The sequence below is a fragment of the Pinus tabuliformis genome, chromosome 2_1 (genome assembly GCF_031772625.1).
Source record: "Pinus tabuliformis cultivar Carrire ecotype Pingquan chromosome 2_1, CPIR1, whole genome shotgun sequence".
NCBI lineage: Eukaryota > Viridiplantae > Streptophyta > Pinopsida > Pinales > Pinaceae > Pinus > Pinus tabuliformis.
In genome coordinates this window covers 402,248,989-402,263,104 of record NC_142299.1, presented here as the reverse complement: position 1 = coordinate 402,263,104, position 14,116 = coordinate 402,248,989, and positions in this window count along the sequence as shown.

The window sequence follows — 14,116 nt, the reverse complement described above, 5'->3', positions numbered from 1 at the left end:
AGTCCTTCTCCCATGAGAAGAGTATCCATCTCCCATCCATATTTCCTATATAAACCTCCCTTCTTCTCAAGCACAAACTAGAGTCATAGTTAGAGTGTTGGCTAAGTGTGAGTATACTATTTTGATTAGACAAGCAAGCTATTACTAGTTGAAGCCATCATGGAATGCTAGCAGAAGTGTGTGGGAACCTGGTCTTGTCAGAGAAAGACAGCGAAGTCAAGACAAATGGTTGTAATCTTTCTTTGATATTAATATATGCAACTATCGATTGATTTCCTACATGTTTTGTAATATTACATATCCATGTCTTGATGCTTCTTGACTCATTAAGTAGGTTGAATTGCAATTTGTCTATTATTATGTTTGTGTATTGTTGTTGTTTACTTGCTTCAGGAGCTTGAAGAAGGAAGCGAGAGATTGCTGGAGCGAGCAAGCGAGAACATCATCAAGCAGGATAAGTGACCAAGAGGTAGGCCCTCTTGATTGATTCTAACCTAAGGAAATATTCAATAGAATGTATTTGTTGTGGCTAGACCCACTATCGGGCTAGAGGAATTCGTTCATGTCCTCACTTGTAATTTTACTTCACCACAAATTGGCGACTCCACTGGGGAGATCCTGTCTTTTTGTTTGTTTTGGATTTCATAATTTTGTCAGAACTTTTCTAGTTTCATGTTTTCCCTTTGGTTCTGTTTCTTTTCTCTTGCTTACTGGCCTCAGTTTAAAATTCATAGTAGCAGATCTGGTCCTTGTTTTTTATTTTTTATTATTTTTCCTTAGTTACCTCGGCCAGCATGCTTAATCCGCTGACAGTCGCGCCGACCAGTGCGAATTGCTGAGGAACAGTCGCATTGACCAGCCTCTAGCGCTTGTTGTTAGTTAGGCAGTCAGACCGATGCCTGTAAGTGAATATTAGGGCCTGAGCCCAATCTTGGCCAGTGTGTTTTTCTCTCATGATTTCGACCCTGTAAGCCTTTTAGATCGTCTTCTCCCTGACTAGAAAGCTTCATTTAGCTTTCTTAGTGTGCTTGCTTGGTTTAGCCCACCCTCGGATGTGTTAAGCTTGGCCTCGTGTGAAGTTCTTTTTTATTTTTTCTTTGAATCCCTCGATCAACGCTAGTTGTCAGTTAGGCAGTCATGCCGATCAGCCATCAACGCTAGTTGTAGTACTGGTCAGTCATGCCGGTCGTGCCAATTGGCGTTAGTTGTAGTACTGTTCAGTCGCGCTGGTCTCTAAGTTACGAAAAAATCAGAATTTCTCCCATTCCAGTGCCAGTGTGTCTTGACCCTCAGACTCCCTCTTCCTCCCAGAAGTGACTAGGATGCTTTGTTTTCAATTGAATGAGTAAAAGAGTCTCTTTTGTTCTCTTATTTTGAGTGTCTCTTTTCTCTTTCCAAGCATAGATTACATTGCTTGGTTTCTCGATTGAAGCAATAAGTGTTTGGTTGGTTTGATTCAGGGAAGAAGTTTCTTTTAGTTTCATTTATAATGCTTTAGATTTGATTGATGCTTGTTTGTTCAGAATTGTGAAAACTTTCATTTAAAGTGCTTTATGTGAAAGATTCATTTTGCATTTTATGAAAAGGAGAACATCATTCTAGTTTACTTAAGTGAAAATATTGCATTAGCAGTGTTATTGAGAAGCTAGATTTGCATTATGATAAGCATTGGAAATGAAATGAAACTTCTTATGTTTTTATAGGAAGATTAAGTGCATTTAGGAGACTTATTAGTGAAAGATTTCATTGTTCGATTGTTGCATTAATTTTGTGTTCTTTATCTCTCAATTAGTGATAACTTTCATCAGAGACTAAGATCTCTTTTCTCATATAGCTGCATTTAGGAGCTTTTGTCAGATGACACCGGTAGGGATTTGAATTGAAACCTAATTCAAGATCAACCGTTAAAATTTATTGAATTAACCTAAGGAAGCATTGAAACTTAATGCTCACATTTAGTGGTCTAGGCTAGAGATGTGTTTTGACGTCTTTAAACCTAGTAGTTGTCGTTAGCTTCAGCATTAGGCAGCGCTAGTACGGATTTGTGCTCCCCATACCGTCAAGTATATAATGAGAGACCCCTCTAGGTTGCAATCCTTTTATCCTTAGGAAGTCGAGTTGTTCACCTTGCAAATGTGATACACCGAACACAACATTTGGGGAGATTGCCTGCTCGTACTTCTCGGTTCACCGAGAGGTATTCTGCAGTTCATGGTTGTCTGGTAATCTTGTTTACCTAGATCATTCAGAGCAGTCATTTGATCTTTTTGACTCATTAAACATAAAAGTTCATTCAAGCACTTGTCCTTTTAAGCTCATTTCCAATCGAAAGTGCTAGAGTCACCTTTCGTCCTTTTCTAGGCTCTTAAAATATGAAAAGGAAAATTTTTGTTTTAGTGTCTTAAAATTAACTGCCCATGAAATATTCCTGGTTAAAGTTATCTTCCTTAGTGATTCTTTAGGGTCGATTTCAATGGCAACATTCCAAGAGTTTATTAGTCAAGGGTTCCCCTCGGATGGGAATCCTAGTCCTTTTCCTTCTTTTGGAAATGATGGTGCTCCTTATATGGCAACACTGTCCCTCCCTGGGTTAACCATTGGTTTACCTATCTGGTTATTTTCAACCTCGGTGGTCCCAAGTGTCCTGACTCCTATGCAAATATCTCCTTCATTTGAATCACATCACGATGATGTTAAGGTTGACTCCTCACCTTCTTCCCCCATTTCTTCACCCTCCTGTTCTAGTTTTCCTAGTGAAAGTTTGAAATCCAGTAACCAGGAGGCTAAGAAGAAGAAGAAGACGAAGAAGAAGAAGTCAGATAAGCGAGAGGCCAACCCCGCAGTGGTTTCTCCAAATGCACTTCCCACCGAAAAACCTTTTGATCCTCTGCGGAAGGTCAAATTCCCTTGCAAGTTGTGTAAGGGTGACCATCTCCTTCGAGATTGTCCTGGCATTCCCAGAGTCTTAGAGGTATGGTCTCAAAACCTGAACCGACCATCCCAATTGACCTTTGGAGATCATGTCGATGTTGCATCCTCGATTAGCGAGGGTAAGAAGAAAGGGAAGATTAGATTCCCTTGTAGGTTATGTGAAGGAGATCATCTTCTTCACCTTTGTCCTCTTATGGATAAAGCTTCCAAAGTTTTGGAAAACCTTGCAGCTCGTCAACCCCAACTTCTTGTTGGTTATCAGAGGTTTTCTTCTAACCCTCTGCCAGTTGGTAAAGAGATTGACTTTGATTCATCTCTTGCATGTCCTACTCTTGCTGATCGAGACTCTTTGTGTCTATTCCTGACCAACCATTGGTCGAAAAGAGTGTCGACTTGATTTCACCACTAGTTTCTCACTCTGTTCCGGAAGAGAGTGGTGATCATACTGCTCATGTTCTTCTCATCTCCTTAGATTCTCATGAATCAAAGCGTGACCCTCCCATCCCAATTGTTTAGGAGGGTCCTTCTCCTATTCTTGTACAGCATGGGGGCAGTCATATGATACCCCCACCAAGTAGTTTTTTCGTCTCTTTCGATTGGGGTCCATTGACTGCTTTCCACCTCCCATCTTATGTGCCTTTCTAGATCATAGTACAAGGCTATAATATGGTAGTACCTGGCACTATATTAGATGAAGGTGTGTCTATTAGCATCATGTCTTCTACTACTTAGCAAGCTTTGGACTCCCCACAACTTGTGCCTGTCACTAAGAATCTGTTGGCTTTCAACGGAGGAACCAGTCAACCCTTAGGGATCCTTCTGAAGTTCCCTATTACTTTGGGAGGAAAGACCGTCTATATAGATGTGATGGTAGTCCAAGGTCCGTTAGATTTCAATCTTCTCCTTGGACGCGACTATGTTTATGTCCTGGGAGCTCTTGTTTCTTTACTTTTCTGCGTGGTTTGTTTTCCGTATGAAGGTCGAATAGTGACCATTGATCAATTGTCGTTCATTAGTCACTAGGCGCCTACTTTGCAACCATCATCCCCTATCGGCTCTTGTTTGCAAGCAATACCTTCCCCACCATAGGTCAATTATGTGGCTACCCATTCCATCTTTGCATCTGCTGATGATCACATAGATGGTATTGTACATTATGTACTTGGGGCATTGGAACCCGATCTGTCTCTGGTACCAAATGACATGTATTCCTCCTAAGCGTGGTTCTTCAGTCTAGTGAAGACCTTTTGGGATGAATGTTCTCGTATGGTTCATGAAAAGATGTACGAGGATAGTTCCTGGTCTTGTGTCAACCTCATTAAAAAATGAAACAAAGGATATGAGCATAGTTCCATGTCTTGTGTCAAGCTCGTTAAAAAATGAAACAAGAGGTGAGCATAGTTCTTGTCTTATGTCAACCTCATTAAAAATGAAACGAAGGATATGAGCATAGTTCCATGTCTTGTGTCAAGCTCGTTAAAAAATGAAACAAGAGGTGAGCGTAGTTCTTTGTCTTGTGTCAAGCTTTTTAAAAAATGAAACAAGGTTCCAAGGATAGTTTGTTTCTATATCAACCTTGTTAAAAAATGAAACAAGGGCCATGAGGATAGTTCTTTTTTGTATCAACCTCGTTAAAAAATGAAATTGATTACGAGGATAGTTCTTTTACTGTGTCAACCTCGTCAAAAAATGAAGCAACTCCCTTTTCCATATCGATTCTTTGATTAAGATCTCGTAAAATTCCAGTCGATTCTTTCCTAGATCTCAAAAGTGAACCTTCATTCCATCCACCTAGTTGATTGAAATGAAGCTTGGGGGGCATGTACCTCGATTGAGTCATTATGTTGGGGGCATGCGAACTTATAGCAAGCATATTTTTTCGTTTCAAGCTTGTGTAAACATGAAACCGAATCCAAGCAGAGTTCTCCATGGTTCAAGCTTGTGTAAAAATGAACCCATGCCCAATTTACATCTCGTGATTACCACTTTAAGTAGTTGATTTCAGCTAGATGAACCTTGGTTGTTTCACTCCATCGCCACCATCCCTTTGGCCGATCATTTTCTTTCACTTGGTTGTTTTTCCTTTCCTAGGGGACCGCAGCAATGGGTGGTTTTATTAGCCAGCATCTTGACCATTACATGTTTTAAGCAGTTCCTCCATTACCGAAACTAGTTGCTAACCTTTATACCACTCGTTCCTCTAGGATGAGTCATCTTTAAGCTCTTTTCTGACTCGTAAAAAATGAAAAGATCGCAGAGTATTTTTCCCTTTTCGACTCGTAAAAGAGAATAAAAATAGGAGGTCTGCTTTCAGCTCTTTTTCAACCCTTTAAGATCGAAAATATGGCCAAGCCCTTGTCGTTTCGAACTCTCTAATGGATTCAAAACATCATGTGACAAATATAATTTTACCCCTTTTCAGGCTTAGAGGCACTATTTACGAAAAAGGTACTCCTTGAATGAAATGGTCAAGCGGTTCTCTCAACTATTGTTTTCTACCATTTTGGGCTCGAGAGACACAAATGTACGAAAAGGGACCATGTGGAGTTTTCTTTTACGTGTCCTTTTCAAACTCTCTAAACATGAAAAATATATCGAGCTACACCTTTGTTGGACTCGTTAAACTATTAAACGACATCAGATTCATTGCCATGACAAACTTGAGCTTCTCCTTCCTAGGGCTCATTAAACTTACTAGGTTGGATTCATTCGAAGGATGAACTTATAGTGCAAGAATATGCTATCCCCTTCAAGCTTGCGATTAAAAAATAATTGGGGTACTCTCCAGAAATGGTGGGGGGAAAATTTGGAAATCTATCAGTCATGTCGGTAGCTCACTCTTGAACATGACACTCTTTGCTTCATGTCAAGTTGGGATATCCTCCTTTACATCATTGACCTTGCTAGGTTTGGGCCATTCATTTTTTCCTTCCATCTGATCTCTGCTATGTCATTATGACCTGTTATAGACATTTTTGTGCCTTACAGCATGAAGCATGAAATGTCCATAATCTAAGGGATCCAAAGTCCCTAAACATGTTGTTCCTACCCCTAGAGGAATAAGGTCAGCAAACCACAGCACTGAATATCAGTTCTCCACCTGAAAACACTAAAAAACAAGGCAATTCTGGATCATGTCAATTGCTCCACTGAGCATCTGCGCTGAATGTCAACTGCTCCACTGTCTACCTGCGCTGAATGTCAACTGCAAAGAAGGCTACCTGTGCTGGGCGAGTTTGGACATGTGACACAGTAATTCCTCAAGGTGTCAATGCCCAGGAAGCTTCCAAAATGACACTTGGATCAGGGAATTCGACTGGTGATGAGTAAGAGGGTCTAGATCTCCAAGTGGAAGCAAGAACCTCCAAGTGGACTCAAGAACTGAAGAATAACTGAAGTGAGAGAGGACACTAGTCAGCTTCATGCCAGCCTCAAGCTGACTCATCCTTTCTCCAAAACTCCTATCTATAGAGCTCTCTCATGAGGTCTAAGGGGGCTGGAATCTTGTGAATGTAAAGAATTGCTGTTGGTTTGAGTTTAGAACTATTGGGTGATTTGCTTTGAAGGAGGTGAAGAGGAGATTTCTTTCTGCTGGGAAGGTGATGCTGGATTGGGCCTCTTATGGTTGTATCACTTCTTGAACCTTACTTCTTCCATTAATAAAGCATTTGAGGTTCTTCTATATGCATGTGTCTCAATGGTGTATTGTTATACTTGTGTATTTGATTTATTCTAATCCTTGAATCAATTATGAATGTGTGCTTCTTGTAGTTTTCCTCTCTTGCCATTTTGCAGGATCTTGGTGTAGCTGGGCCAGTGAAAGAGCAAGGAGTTGGGGGCAAGCAGCACGGAGAGAAGATTGGATCAACCATTAGCGAAAGACATCGGTTAGTGGATTTCTTTCTCCCCTCTTTTACATCTCATAAAGAAGTAATCTCAGATAGCTTTGCTTTGATTGTTGCTAAGGAACTATCACCCTTAGAGTGGGATAAGGTCATTCCGTATTGGATACTTTTCCCAACAACAAATTGGCGACTCCACTGGGGATCGTATCTTGTTGGTTGTTTGTGTTTTTGCTTTTCATTTCCTAAACACAGGGAGTACCGAATCGAACTACATTTGGATCTTTCAAATGCAAAGTAGAGGGCAGCTACTCTAGCTCAGTTTCTGGGCATGTTTATGATTTGAAGAGCTGATCCACAAGGACTCTGAACAGCTCTTAGTGATAGCTTTTCATCCTCCTAATCATCCTTTAGTGTGTACTTGATTGATAGCTTTTGATTTGGCCAAAAACTGTGAATTTTTGAGCAATCTGTAACCCGGAAACTGAGAAAAACGAAAGTTTCTCTGTTCATTGCAGGCACTGTGAAGGCAATCTGCATTTCATCGTAGGTCCCGAAGGGGCTACCTGCGCTGAATGTCAAACTGACAGTGTACTACCTGCGCTGAACCAGTTTTGCCTTGTGCAACTGGGGTTCCTTGCTGTTTATTGCCCTGTTTTCATCCTTGTTTTTGCAGCCTGTTGTCAGTCAATGTACCTATCTGAAACCACCTTTCCTTGCCACTATTCCGCCTCGGTTGTATAAAGAAACTGTATTGTTCTTTGTGTATTTCTTATATCATTTGCAGTTTCCCATAACGAAAAGTGAACTAGTCTTGCTGTGGCCTCTTAGATCTAGACCTGTGATAAGTGTCGTTTTGATCTTAAGAGTTAGTTTGTTTGCTGTTCATAGCTGATTGAGCTTTTGCTTTCGTCATATGGTTTGAATTTATGTATTTCTAGTGTTGAAACAAGTAAATCTTAAGGTGTCTTTTGATTTTGGACAAAGCTTGTTTTCTTTCACTTGAAATTGAATTCAAAGTTATACAACAGCTTTCTTATTGTAGTACATCAACATTAAGAAAAAGAAAAGAAATACCTGCATTGTGCATTTTGCATTTGATAAAGTTTGCATGTTGATTTAGGGAAAAAGTGCATTAGTGTGTGCTCTATGATCTGTGTGGAAAGATGATGTCTTTCTTTTCCCTCAGTAGTTAAGATTTTCAAAGTTGAAAGATTGAAAAGCTTGCTTATCGTCTTAGGCTGCATTTAGGAAGTTGTATTATACATCTCGTGGTGATCCATAAAGGCAAACTGCTAAACAAGATCAACTTAAAATGAATTTAATTTACATAACAACGCATTGAAACATAACGCAAACACATAGAGGTCTAAGCTAGAGATGTGTTCCGGCGTCGTTAAACGTGATATCTTAGCGTTGAGTGGTTGGGTGATTCCTCCACGGTGAAGCGATAAGTATCAATACGGACTTGTGCTCCCACGTACCGTCGCGTATATATTGGGAGACCCCTATAGGAACAAAGCCTTTATCCATAGGAAGCTGTGTCGGCTGCCCTACTGATCGCAATGCAGTGAACACAGCATTCACGAAGATCGACCACTCGTACCGTAAAACGTATTCTGTGGTTTTGCGAAAAGTTTGGCACACCCTCTGCCTAGAACTCCAGAGCAGTTTCTTTTGGCCTTTTTCAAACTCTATAACTGAAAAAGTCCATCCGAGCATTTGTCACTTCGGGCTCGTTAAAACATCGAAGGAGACTAGAGTCATCTTTAGCTTTTTCTCGACTCTTAAAAACTGAAAAAGCAAGTTGTGTCTAAAGCGTCGTTATAAAATTTATTTTAAACGGAACATAATCACCTCCTATTCCTACGTTGATCTGTAGGTTGAGAATATGGAACGCCCCAACCAAGGAATTCCCCATGATGGAAATCCTAGTCCTTTCTCCTCTTGGGGAGAAGTTGGTGCGCCCCACACGGCCACATTGTCGCTTCCAGGACTGACAATTGGCCTGCCAATTTGGCTATTCTCAACCAATGTAGTTCAGGACACCATGGTTCCTGAACAGTCGAGTCAACAGTTAGATCAGTCTAGAGCTGCCCACCAGCCTTCTACTTCCTATAACTCTTCATCCAATCCTTCATCTTCGCAAGGTAGAGCCGGCAAAAGCCAAGCCCCCATGGAGAAGAAGGAGAAGAAGAAGAGAGAGAAGAAGAAGGAGCCTAAGGCGACTGGGGGCAAGCAAAAGACATCTGACAAAAATCCACACACAGCACAGACCGAGCCTAAATCGCCATGTGTCATATGTAGAGGAGACCACTTCCATAGAGATTGTCCCTGTATTCCCCGGATACTAAGGGACTGGTCCCCTCGTTTGCACAATTCGGGAGCATCAACCTCTGATAGCCATGTTGAATGCTTACCATCAACTAGCAAAAGTGAAGGTTCAAGACAAAGAGGGGGAGCAAGATCCCCCTGCAGACTGTGTGAAGATGATCACGCCATCCACCGTTGTCCCTATTTAGACGAAGCGAAGAGAGTTTTGGAAGATCGTCCGGTTTCACCGTTGAGACTTCCTCCTGGATACAAAAAACTCGTGCCGAGTCCTTCGTTGGTTGAGAATACAGCTGGCCCGCTCAAGTGGTCAGCTGAAGCGTCAGTCATTGAAAATGAACCTACTGAATCCAGACCGGACGAAAGTCCAAAGGTCGAAACGGCAGTTGACCTGGTTCTTCCTTCAGAAGTTTCATCGTCAAATGACACCGTCACTGAAGATTCATCTTGAAATGACACCCTCACTGAAGAGAATAAGGATGACACCATCCAGATTCTTTTCATCAACACAGACTCTGATGAGCATCAGGGCAATGCACCCATTCCTTTATCGCAGGAAGGAACATCGTCAGGGTCATATCCGGCCGTATATTTGGTCCCACCACCAAGCAACCTGGTTGTATCCTTTGATTGGAATCAACTAGGCAGACCCCGGTTGCCAGCCAGTATACCATTCAGAATCATGGTCCAAATATACAGAATGGTAATGGCTGGAACTATCATTGATGAGGGAGCATCTGTGAGTATCCTTTCCTCTATTGCTTGGAAAGCACTGGGTTCCCCGGCGCTTTTGCCTGAGATAAGAAATCTCTTAGGTTTTGATAAAGGAACCAGTCGACCATTAGGGATCCTCCCCAATGTGCCTATTACATTGAAAGGGAAGGCCGTTCAAATGAACGTGATGGTCGTCCAAGGACCCTGGATTATAACCTACTCCTTGGGCGAGACTATATATATTGCATGGGAGCAATAGTCTCCTCACTCTTTAGAGTAATGTGTTTTCCACACGAAGGAAGAATGGTCAAGCTCGTAGACCAACTTTCATTTCCGGGATCACGCATCGCAAATAGTCACGTACCAACCCTGAATGGTCTATTCAATCAAGAAATGTCTCCACCCCCAGTCCTCCTTCCCGATGAGTGCGAGTGATTCGGAAATATGGGATTGGAACCTAGGGGGCATGCATCCTGGTCTGCTTAGGGCAGAGAAAACTTTGGGTATAAGATAGAATTTCCGCGAGAGAATATGACTAGTCCGTACCCCGTCCATGGATGGAAGAGGGGTTGTTCTAGGATAGGATTCTTTTGTCAAGGTTACGTGTTTGACAAGAGTCATTCACCCTTGTCTATTTCGGTAGACAGTGCCGAGGAAATGTTTTGTTTGAAAGATTAACGAAACAATCTTTGGGTAACTAGAAAGAGGCAAGCCTCACCCTTTAAAACAAATGTTTTGATGGATAAGTAGGGGCAGCCTTGAAATTGTATTTTATACCTGGGGGCATGCAAACCTTTCGGAGTGCAAGCAAAGAGCGGTTATTTATCTGTTTTTTTGGATTAGTCGTTTCCGAACTTGCATAAAGAAAGGATATGGAGTAAAGCTTAGTGAAGATGAAACTCCTTAAAAAATAGAGATCTCACAGGGGACATTTCTTATCTTATGACTGGTATATCGAGCAGTTTTAGCATAAAGTTCATGCTCGTTAAAAAATAAACGCAAGATCCGAGTAGTTTTAACGCGGTCTTCATGCTCGTTAAAAAATAAATAAAAGCAGTGAGAAATGTTTCCCCCAGAGTTTAAGCTCATTTTTAAATAAAAAATGAACCTATCCCGGTAAATAACTGCTGTGATCGTAAATTTATCAGCCATAAAAGCCTTGGTCGTGTTTGCACCTACCACCTCCACCGTCATTTGGCTGATCGTTCACCTCCATATGATTGTTTACCCTTTTTGAGGAACAGCTGCGAAGAGTGATTTCACCTAGCCATCCTTGTGACACTGCCGTGATTGGAAAATTCCAACCTGTACCTAGAATCTGCTGCTATCCCTGTTTATCACTCGTTCCTCAAAAGACGAGTCTTCTTTAAGCTCTTTTCATCTGACTCGTAAAATATGAAAGGTTTGCCGAGTTTTGGCCTTCCAGCTCGTTAAAGTTACCGGAAGAGCTATCCCTCCTCTAGATTTTAATCTTTTTGGACCTGAGGGATTATTACACAAAAAGGTCGAGCGCTTGTTTTATTCGGCTCGTTAAAGTTATCGAAAACTCGTCCCTTCTGTATTGTTTTATACTTTTTCCGACTTAAGGGATTAGATGACGAAAAAGGAATTTTGGAGTTAACTTTCCGTGCCTTTTCAGACTCTCTAAAAATGAAAAGGACCGAGTTTTCCTTGTCATTAGACTCGTTAAAATGATTAAATAGTGACAAACTTGTCTTTAGACGAGAACGAGTTTCCCTATCGCTAGACTCGTTAAAACATAGCGATGGGCTTGCCCGAAGGGCAGGTTATAGAACAAGCATATGTTATCCTCCTCAAGCTTGACAAAAATAAAGAGGTACTGGTCAGAAATGACTGGGGAAAAATTGGGAGAACCTCAAAGCTTTAATGGTAGCAAGTCGCTCTTGAACATGACACTTTTCCTCTGTATCACATCGGGTTGGGTTGTTTCATTCACCGGTCTCATCACCATGGTCTCGCCAAACCATCCACATTTGGGGTAATGCTACTGATCCATCGCATCAGTGTCGTTATAGGTTCAAGAGGTGTTGTTCAGAAAGAGTCAACCGTGTCCCATCCACTGCCATACATTATCCTTCATCCACCCATGATTGCCACCCTGAATCATATGTCACAGATTGTTTTCACCTCCATTAAAATCATTAGCTCCGTTCCGTGTCACTGATGTGGGATTCATTAAGGCCCTCCTTTGACGGATCGCTTCTTGTCAACTTCAGCTCATTATCCAAGAAGTTGATCTAGGAACACCCCCCTCAGTACTTTGAAGCTTGCATGCCTCAATGGCAAGTTTCTCACTTCCGGCGACAGGTATACATCAATGACCTTCGACCGAAAGATTTTGCGTGGTGTTTGACGCCAAGTCCTTTATTCACACCACGTGAATTGTACTGCAGTACCTTGAGGGTCATTATCATTATCGGTGATTCCTCTCGCGCTTGTTAACGGTTTACATTATTGACCGGTAATCAAGCGATGTCTTTCCATGTTCGACTTCAGCGCAATTCTCACATGGATCGACTTGTACTTAGAGTGAAGATCGAACGAGTTTGAAGACCCTGGATCTAGTTTCATCCATCCGGGCTGCGATATATATTCGGGAAATATAAAGACATTTGACATGTACATCATTGCAGCAGATGATCATCCTACTCAAAGGATGATAATTTCAGCAGAGAATTATCAGTCTACCATCAGACGATCGTCTGTTCTATGTACCAAAATGAATTTATAAAGCTGAGCATGGGAATGCCCGCCTCAGCTAGATCATGAAAGCAGAATGAAAAATAATGTATTGTATTGTATTTTATTACAGGTCACCTCTCAGCGATTGAATGAACTTCGGATCCTCCTGATAAAGCATTTCACCCGATAAACGACCTCATACTTTAGGGGGCAACTGTTATAGACATTTTTGTGCCTTACAGCATGAAGCATGAAATGTCCATAATCTGAGGGATCCAAAGTCCCTAAACATGTTGTTCCTACCCCTAGAGGAACAAGGTCAGCAAACCACAGCACTCAATATCAGTTCTCCACCTGAAAACACTCAAAAACAAGGAAATTCTGGATCATGTCAACTGCTCCACTGAGCATCTGCGCTGAATGTCAACTGCTCCACTATCTACCTGCGCTGAATGTCAACTGCAAAGAAGGCTACCTACGCTGGGCAAGTTTGGACATGTGGCACAGTCATTCCTCAAGGTGTCAATGCCCAGGAAGCTTCCAAAATGACACTTGGATCAGGGAATTCGACTGGTGATGAGTAAGAGGGTCTAGATCTCCAAGTGGAAGCAAGAACCTCCAAGTGGACTCAAGAACTGAAGAATAACTAAAGTGAGAGAGGACACTAGTCAGCTTCATGCCAGCCTCAAGCTGACTCATCCTTTCTCCAAAACTCCTATATATAGAGCTCTCTCATGAGGTCTAAGGGGGCTGGAATCTTGTGAATGTAAAGAATTGCTGTTGGTTTCAGTTTAGAACTATTGGGTGATTTGCTTTGAAGGAGGTGAAGAGGAGATTTCTTTCTGCTGTGAAGGTGATGCTGGATTGGGCCTCTTATGGTTGTATCACTTCCTGAACCTTACTTCTTCCATTAATAAAGCATTTGAGGTTCTTCTATATGCATGTGTCTCAATGGTGTATTGTTATACTTGTGTATTTGATTTATTGTAATCCTTGAATCAATTATGAATGTGTGCTTCTTGTAGTTTTCCTCTCTTGCCATTTTGCAGGATCTTGGTGTAGCCGGGCCAGTGAAAGAGCAAGGAGTTGGGGGCAAGCAGCACGGAGAGAAGACTGGATCAACCATTAGCGAAAGACATCGGTTAGTGGATCTCTTTCTCCCCTCTTTTACATCTCATAAAGAAGTAATCTCAGATAGCTTTGCTTTGATTGTTGCTAAGGAACTATCACCCTTAGAGTGGGATAAGGTCATTCCGTATTGGATACTTTTCCCAACAACATGACCACCGATCCCATGGATCCAAAATCTGCCAAACTTCCAGTTGTGTCGTTGATATGTTCAAGAGTTGTCCTTCTGCAGTTACACTTACCTCTGTTTCTCTATATCATCCAAAACCATTTTTCATCCTCTCGTCTCGCGTCTATGATGTGGGATTCATTATGGCCCTCCTTCGACACAGTCGCTTTCCGTCAACATCAACTCATTATTCGGGAAGTTGACCGAGAGATTCCCTTCCAGTACCTTAGATTTTGCATGCCTCAATGGCAATTTCTTTGCACTCGACGACAAGTTCGCATCATTAGCTTTCAATTGA